We start from the raw sequence: 9,115 nt of genomic DNA on the forward strand, positions 1-9,115 counted from the left end.
AAGGATTCTAAGGCCCCGTCTAACATACTTTGGACATGTTGTTGGAGAAGGACATCATGCTTGGGAGGGTGGAGGGACAGCGCAGGAGGGGAAGGCCCTTTATGAGGTGGATTGATTCAGTGACTGGGGTAATCTGGATGGGAGTGTCAGAGACAGTGTGATTGGCACAGGACAGAGCGGAGTTTAGGGCTGTTATACATAGGGTTGCTATGAGTCGCAAGCGACTCAACGGCACATAACAACAACAACATGGCTTATTTGTGGCTACGTGATAGTAGAAAGAACTGTGGTTGTGTGCTAAGAGCAGTAAATATATACATGGCAAGGAAATGAGGCACTGATTTTCTTTTCACTACATTTTCCACCATATCTGAAAGATAATAAATTTTTAAAAAAGAGAGTAATATTTTCTGTCCCTAATAGTTGTCATTGTGCATTTTTTTATTGCTCATGAAAACTAGCAAACTAAACTAATACAACAGGATTTTGCATAGGGTAAGCAAATATATGAAAGATGATTGCAAAGCAATAAAAATGAGACAGGAGAAACAAAAACAAAAACTCATAGCCTGATCAGGCACACATTAATCTTTAAACTAACATCATTGCTTTTAAAATCTTTTTAGAGGACCTTGCTATCAGACTCTCCCAATACAATAGATAATGGAACTTAAATACATGAAATAGGACGAAATAATTGAAGGAGTAGATGTTGAAAGAAAATGCCCACGGTTTCAGTCATAGGACACTCTCAACACTTAGAAGTTGAGGAAGGACTGGTTCCATGTCCAGACATGCAGGGTTCCAGGTACAGTGGAGTCCTATATTTGGTTTAATGTTGTGTTGTTGATTTTACAACTTAGTAATGTTCTTTGCTTTTAACCAAGGAGCTTTTTTTATTGGATTCACAAGTTAATCGATTCAGTACAGGTTCTGTTTAAAAAGGATAAAATTAAGCAAGTCAAATTAACTAGAAAGAAACAAAAGCTTAACAAGTCATCAAGGAAGTAAAATGAAAACCAGGAAAAAGTGAGCGACTCTAAATATGCAATCTAGAATAGATACAGAAATGTACACGTTATTAATAACTACATGTAAGGATTCCATGAAATGTGAAAATGGTATGTTTGCATCAGTTTGTGTCATTTATTAAACAGAACAAACTGAAATACCTAGCATTTCACTTAGACATAAACACTAACAATAGGCTCGTCTTCAGTGTCTGAGTATCATAGATTTGATAGAGTGGGGAGAATTCTAATTGGAGTGAATTAATGAAATAATAAAATTTCAGAAATTAGAAAGTGATAGACAACTGTTCCAAAGAATTTTACTCCAGTAATTAAGAATGTAGTACATTATAAAGAAAAAGGTATAAGATGATTGTATACTAATTATATTGATACAGAGAAAGGAAAGGTGATGAGTATGGGAGTAAGAGGCAATGATTTTGGAAACGTTATTTCTGAGTGGGCAAGAGAGTCTTGGAGTTAATGATAAGTGAAGATTGAGATTAATATTTATTTTAGGCCTTATAAAGTCATTTAAAATATCATTTTACCGAAGTATGGAAATCTCTAATAAATTATAAAAGGTTTAAATAATGCATAATCTATTTTCTTATCACAACTGAATTAAATTTGAGTTTAATAACTAAAAGGTACCTGTAAAATCATTAAGATTTTAGAGACAAAACAACCAACATACTTCTAAAGTATTGCAAGAGAATAATTTTTAATTATGGAATTGAAAATAAAATATAAAAATGTATCGAAATGTGTTGGATAACTATAAGTGGAGCTTAAGAAAGTACTTTATAACTATTAGTATATATGTATTGGTAGGAAAAGACTTAACACATTATATTAAAAAATAGAAGTAGTAAAACACTTTTAAAAATATCAAATGAATAAAAAAACCATAAAATTAAGCCAAGAAAACATTGGATTTGATGAATTAGACTTCATAGAAACTAAATATTTTGCTCCTTAAAAAACTTCATCAAGAACTGATCTTATTCTGTTGTTGTTGTTATTGTTATTGTTATGTACAAGAGCTACCCTAAGTGCAATAGCCCTAAACGCCATTCTATCCTGTGTCAACCTCGCAGTCCCAAACACACTCATTCCTACCACCCCAATCACAGAATCGATCCATCTCATTGAGGGTCTTCTTCTCCTGCATCGTCCCTCCACTCTCCCAAACATGATGTCCCTCTCCAAGGACCAGTCCCTCCGTGCAATATTCCCAAACTATTTCAGATGAAGCTTCAGAATCCTTGACTCCAGGGAACATTCTGGCTTCACCCTCTCCAGGACAAACCTGTTTGTTCTCCTAGCAATCCATGGTATATTCAAAAACTGAACTTATTTGAAGTCTATCAATCACAGGATTTGGAATGTTCAAAAAACTAGAGATGACAGTAAAGTGGGATCCTGGTCATGTCCTGCTCACCTCAAAGGCAATCAACAACAACAGTCTGAATCTGATTCTCTTCTAGAAAAAGAAATATGACAATATCATTTACCCAGGCCATGTTTGGGATACATTTAAAAAGTGAATGTGAAAAATATTGAAGGACTCAGAATACCCACTATCATGGAAGATAATCCATTGTATCTTCAACAGGTTTCTCTAGCACCACAGCTCAAAGGCATCAATTCTCTTTCTATCATCCCTAGTCACCGTCCAACTCTTCACATAGCTGTGAAGACCATAGCCAGGATCAGGCGCACCTTAGTTTCCAGCCTGGCATCGTTGCTCTTCAGTACTCTTGAGAGGTCCCTGACAGCTGACTTTCCCAGTGCAATTCGTCTCTTGATTTCCTGGCTGCTGGTATCAAGAGTGTTGACTATGGAGCCAAACAAACTAAACATTTTAACAGTCTCAATCTCTTCACCAGCCATACTGATGGTACCAATGGGCCCAGTGGTGAGAATCTTTGATTTCTTGATGTTTAGCTTCAATCCGTACTGAAGGCTACAGTCCTTGACTTTCTGCAGCAAGCGCTTCAGTTCCTCCTCAGTTTCAGCAAGCAGGGTTGTGTCATCTGCATAATGCAGGTTGTTGGTGACTCTTCTACCAATCCTGATGCCACATTCCTCCTCATACAGCCCAGTGTTTCAGAGATCTGTTCGGCATACAGATTGAAAATGTATGGAGACAAAATACATCTCTGATGGACCCCTGTCTTGATTTTGAACCATGTAGTGTCTTCTTGCTCTGTTCTGAAAACTGCCTCTTATTCCAAGTATAGGTTTCACATTAGCTCAATCAAATGTTCTGGGATTCTAATTCTTCTTAGAGTCAGCCATAGCTTGTTGTGATCCACAGAGTCAAAAGCCTTTGCATAGTCAATGAAGCACAGATAGACATTCCTCTGGTACTCTCTGCTTTCTGGCAAGATCCATCTAAAATTAGCTATAGTGTTCCTAGTATCATAACCTCTGTTAAATCCAGCTGCACATTGGGCAGTTCTCTGTTGACATATTGTTCTAATAGTTTTTGGATAATTTTCAGCATAATCTTACTTGAATGTGATATTAATGATATTGTTAGATCATTTGCACACTATGTTGGTAACCTTTCTTTGTTATGGGAACAAATACTGATCTTTTACAGTCAGTTGGCCAGCTGGCTGTCCTCCAGATTTCTTGGCACAATTCAGTGAGCACATCCAGGGCAGACTCTGCTTGTTGAAATTTGTCAATTGGTATGCAGTCACTCCTGGAGTCTTGTTTTTTGCCAATTCCTTCAGACAGTATATTTACATTGCATACATCTGAATATTCTTATGTGTAAGTATATAAAATGTTTTAAAATTTAAAGAATTGACAAGAAATAATAAGCCAGACACTTTATATACAAACATTATTAATTATATTGCATTATTTAAAAAAGTATCTTATTGACAAACAATAATTTCAAGTTACCTAAGAATTTAATGAAATAATATTTGAGCAAGATCCTATGGTGGTGAAGGAAGAAGTTCAAGCTGCTTTGAAGGAAATAGCAAAAAATAAGGCCCCAGGAATAGATGGTATACCAATTGACATATTTTCAGCTAACAGATGCTGCCCTGGATGTGCTCACCAAATTGTGCCAGGAAATCTGGAGAACAACCACTTGGCTAACTGACTGGAAGAGATCTATATTTGTTCACATTCCAATGAAGGGTGACCCAACTGAGTGCGGAAACTACAGAACAATATCATTGATTTCACATGCAAGCAAGATTCTACTGAAGATTATCCAAAAATGACTGGAACATCAGCAGAGAACTGCCAGAAGTCCAGGCTAGGTTTAGAAGGGGTCATGGTCCTAGGGATACTGTAGCTGATATTAGATGGATCTTAGCTGAAAGCAGGGAATACAAGAATAATGTATATCTGTGTTTCATTGATCATGCAAATGTGTTTGACTGCATGGATCATAACAAACTGTGGCTGACTCTGAGAAGAATGGGAATCCCAGAACATTTAATCGTGCTAATGTGAAACCTATACTTGGACCAAGAGGCAGTTGTCAGAAAACAGCAGGGTAACACTGCATGGTTCAAAATTGGGAAGGGTGTACAACAGGGATGTGTCCTATCTCCATACCTTTTTAACCTGTATGCAGAGCAGATTATCCGAGAGGCTGGGCTCTATGAGGAGAAGTGTGGTATTATGATTGGTGGACGATCTATTAACAACCTGCGTTATGCTGATGACACAACCCTGCTTGCTGAAACTGAGGAGGATCTCATGCACTTGCTGCACAGGGTCAGGGACTGCAGCCTTCAGTATGGACTGAGGCTCAATGTCAAGAAGACAAAGATTCTCACCACTGGGCCAATTGGAAGCATCAGGATGGATGGCGAAGGGAGTGAGATTATTCACAGCTTCAGTTTGCTCGGCTCCATGGTCAACACTCTTGGCACCAGCAGCCAGGAAATAAAAAAAGGTATTGCCATGGTAAAGTCTGCTGTTAGGGACCACCCTAAAGTACTCAAGAGCAATGGTGTCTCTCTGGAGACGAAGTTGCGCCTGATACAGGCCATGGTATTTACAATCACTTGTTATGCATCAGAGAGTTGGACAATGACTAGGGAAGATAGAAGGAGAATTGATGCCTTTGAGCTGTGTTGCTGGAGAAGAGTATTGAATGGACCATGGACTGCCAAGAAAATAAACAGATTCATCCTTGAAAGGGTTAAACCAGGCTGCTCCTTGGAGGCAAGCATTCTGAGGCTTCGTCTGACATACTTTGAACATGTTGTAAGGAGAGACAGGTCCTTGAAGAGGGACATCATGCTTGGGAGGGTGGAGGGACAGCGTAGGAGGGGAAGGCCCTCTATGAGGTGGATTGATTCAGTGACTGGAGTAATCGGGATGGGTGTGGCAGGGGCAACGTGATTGGCACAGGATAGAGCAGGGTTTAGGACTGTTGTACATAGGGTCACTATGAATCACAAACGACTCGACGGCACATAACAACAACAACAACAATTAAATGAATTATATTTTCATAATAATTCAACTCTCTATGTGTGTATTTCACAGAAAATAATGTAAGGATAGTGAGTAAGCAGATGAAGTGGGCCACAACATCTTTTGTTATCTGGAAAATATTTAAAATCGAATGATTCGAATAATAACTTTAAAAAGTAGCAAGTGTTGGTAAGGCTGGGCAATTACTGGAACTCTCATATTTGCTGGAGGGAATGTAAAATTTACCACCATTCTGACAAATGGCTTGGCAGGAATTTGAGTTAAACTCACAAATACTATGTAACCAAACATTTCTATTTCTGACTTCATTCAACAAAAGTAAAAACATATATGTACAAAACATTTTTTTTGTTTTTATTTTGGTGTTATGATGTTGAAAGATAGTATTGAAAATCCCATGGACTACCAAAAGAACATACAGAAGATATGTCTTATAAAAGTGTAGCCAGTGGCTCTAGGCCTCCTGGTTCGCTGGAGGATATCAAGATGGCTGGGTGAAAACTTACTCTGAAAGCCACTGACTGGGTAGCTTTTGGGGAGATCATACCCCAAAACTAGAAAGCTATTGCTAATTCCCTGAAATCCTAGAAGGAGATTCTCACCTCCAGGTTGGCTGCTCTCTCCCAGGCGCCTCCAACTATCAACTGGGCTTACTACAAGGCCAACATGGCCAAGGATGGCTTAGTGGACGACTTTGAGAAGAAGTTTTACACCCTGAAGTTTCCCGTGCCAGTGGATAAATATACAGCCCTGGTAGATGCCGAAGAAAAAGAAGACATGAATAGCTGTGTGGGGTTTATGTCTCTCTCTAAGACCAGGATTGAGGAGTATGAGAAGCAGCTGGAGAAGTTGAGGGACATCATTCTGTTTGAGCAGATGACCATTGAGAACTTGAATGAAGCTTTCCCGAAAACCAAGTTAGACAAGACCAAGTATCCCTACTGGCCTCACCAGTCAATTGAGAACTTATAAACCTGAGTCTGACAGGGAGACCTGGCCCTGCAACAGCAAACTAAGAACATTAAAAATAAGAGATAGAGATAGAGATAGAGATAGAGATGATAGATAGATATAGATATAGATATAGATATAGATATAGAGATAGAGATAGAGATAGAGATAGAGGTATAGGTATAGGTATAGGTATAGGTATAGGTATAGGTATAGATTAGAGATAGAGATAGAGATAGAGATGATAGATATAGAGATAGAGATGATAGATATAGATATAGATACAGATATAGATATAGATATATAGATATAGGTATAGATTAGAGATAGAGATAGAGATAGATAGAGATAGAGATAGAGATAGAGATAGAGATAGAGATAGAGATAGAGATAGAGATAGAGATATGAATGTAGCCAAAATACTGCTTGAAGGCAAAAATGGTGAAGCTTTATCTTTCACACTTTGGGCATATTGCTAGGAGAGGTTATTCCTTAAAAAAAAGACATCGTGTTTGGAAAAGTGGCGGGTCAGTGAAGGAGAGACCCTCAAAGAGATTGACATAGTGACTGCAGCAATGGTCTCAAGTGTGTCAGAGATAAGTAGATGGCACAGAGTAGGAGTCATACTCGACTTGATGACACTTAAAAACAACAGCAATAACAATGACAACAACAAAAGATTTTTCCATACATTTTCAGAACATGAGGAAAAAGCAACTGTTCAATCAATTATATTTATTCAAAAAGGATACTATAGAGCAGTGAGAAGACACCAATTCTTGATCCATGCACAAATATGGAAGAAGCATAAATTATAACAAAAGTTGGTGTGTGTGTGTGTGTGTATATGTATATATATATATATATATATATATATATATATATATCACTGTAAAATTTCATTATGTGTAAAAGCAAACAAGAAAAAAATAATCTATTAAAGTGGACTGTTGATTGGGGGGAATTGTATAACAATGAAATTTTTTTTCTTCAAAGAGAAAAACGAACTGGGGGGGGATAGGAGTGGGTTATTGTTGTTCTTGTTTAATGCCGTCGAGTCGTAGACGACTCATAGTGACCCTATGAACGAACATCCTGAGCACTGTTCGTACATAGAGTTTCCGGAGGCAAGCCATTTTGGAAGTGGGTAGAGAAGAAAATGTGCAACAATGAATTAATGAGGAAAAATTAAGTGGAAAGAATATGCTGTAAAATATACATGTTGCATTAAAAAACATTTAGAAAAATCTACAATGTAATTGGTTGTTGCTAGGTGCCATCAAATCGATTAGGACTTATAGTGACCTTATGAACAAAAGATCTGAACCATATTCTATAAGTATCATCGTTTCTCTAATGTTCATAGTTTCCAATGACATGTTGTTTAGAAAGTGGATGCCAATCCTGTTTCCAATACCATATATACCATCTCCTTATAACGCTCCTAATTTACTAGCCAAGAAACCAAATTTAGCTCTCCACTCTCACTTTCATACTTTATTTGCTTTTCAGTAAACTAACCCAGGTCAAGGACTGCAGCCTTCAATATGGATTGAGGCTCAATATCAAGAAGACAAAGATTCTCACCACTGGGCCAATTGGCAACATCAGGATGGATGGTGAAGAAATTGAGATTGTTAACAGGTTTAATTTGCTTAGCTCCACAGTCAAGACTCTTGGCAGCCAGGAAATTAAACATGAAAGTCTGCTCTTGGGGACCTCTCCAAAAGAGCAATGGTGTCACTCCGGAGACTAAAGTGCTCCTGATACAGGACATGGTCTTTGCAGTCACTTGCTATGCGTCAGAGAGTTCGGCAATGACTAGGGAAGATAGAAGGAGAATTGATGTCTTCGACCTGTTTTGTTGGAGAAAAGTATTGAATATACCATTTACTGCTAAGAAAATGAACAAGTTCAGCCTGGAGAAGGTTAAACCAGGCTGCTCCTTGGAGCAAAGATTCTGAACATAAGTAGTCTGACATACTTTGAACGTGTTGCAAGGAGGGACCAGTCCTTGTAGAAGGACGTCATGCTTGGGAGGGTGGAGGGACAGCACAGGAGGGGAAGATCCTCTATGAGGTGGATTGATTCAGTGACTGGGGTAATGGAGGTATGTGTATCAGAGACAATGAGATTGGCACAGAATAGAGCTGCATTTAGGGCTGCTGTACACAGGGTCATTATGAGTCACAGGAGACTAGATGGCACATAACAACAACAGCAACCACCACCCTGAAACACTAAGAGGCAGTTAATATTTAGAGTTAAGCAGAAAAATAGTAAGAGTAGTACTAAGTTCTTTCAAAAAAGAAGCACACAGTTTTGTTGTAATGTCTAATTACATCAGAATTTAAAAGCTAGAAAAATGCTGATATTTATAAAAGTTGTAAAAGTGTATGTTTTATGTAATCTTCACTTAAGAAAATGAATCCGATTTAAAAAGATTCTAGCTAAGCTGTTCCAACAAACTCAATCTGTTGCTGATTACCCTGTTGAGAGGTGCTGGACATTTTCTAGGGAAATGTCTAGGCCTGCAGTGTTAGTAGCAGCTCCTGTTCTCATTCCCAGGCTGCACACTAAAGGGAAGAGTACAATTTTGGTTGGTTGTGTTTGAGGTGCTGAGTTAGAAGGATAGGCATTAATTTGAAATAGGTTTGGTTGGCAGGCAGGAA

At 38.2% G+C, this 9,115-nt stretch overlaps 1 pseudogene; it reads left to right on the forward strand.

The window, feature by feature from the left end:
- The first annotated feature begins 5,978 nt into the window (after positions 1 to 5,978).
- On the forward strand, positions 5,979 to 6,464 carry LOC102852780 (annotated as a pseudogene).
- The last annotated feature ends 2,651 nt before the right edge of the window (positions 6,465 to 9,115 follow it).

The sequence above is a fragment of the Elephantulus edwardii genome, unplaced genomic scaffold, assembly GCF_000299155.1.
Source record: "Elephantulus edwardii isolate Elephantulus edwardi_28Jun2011 unplaced genomic scaffold, EleEdw1.0 scaffold00069, whole genome shotgun sequence".
NCBI classification, from domain to species: Eukaryota; Metazoa; Chordata; class Mammalia; order Macroscelidea; family Macroscelididae; genus Elephantulus; species Elephantulus edwardii.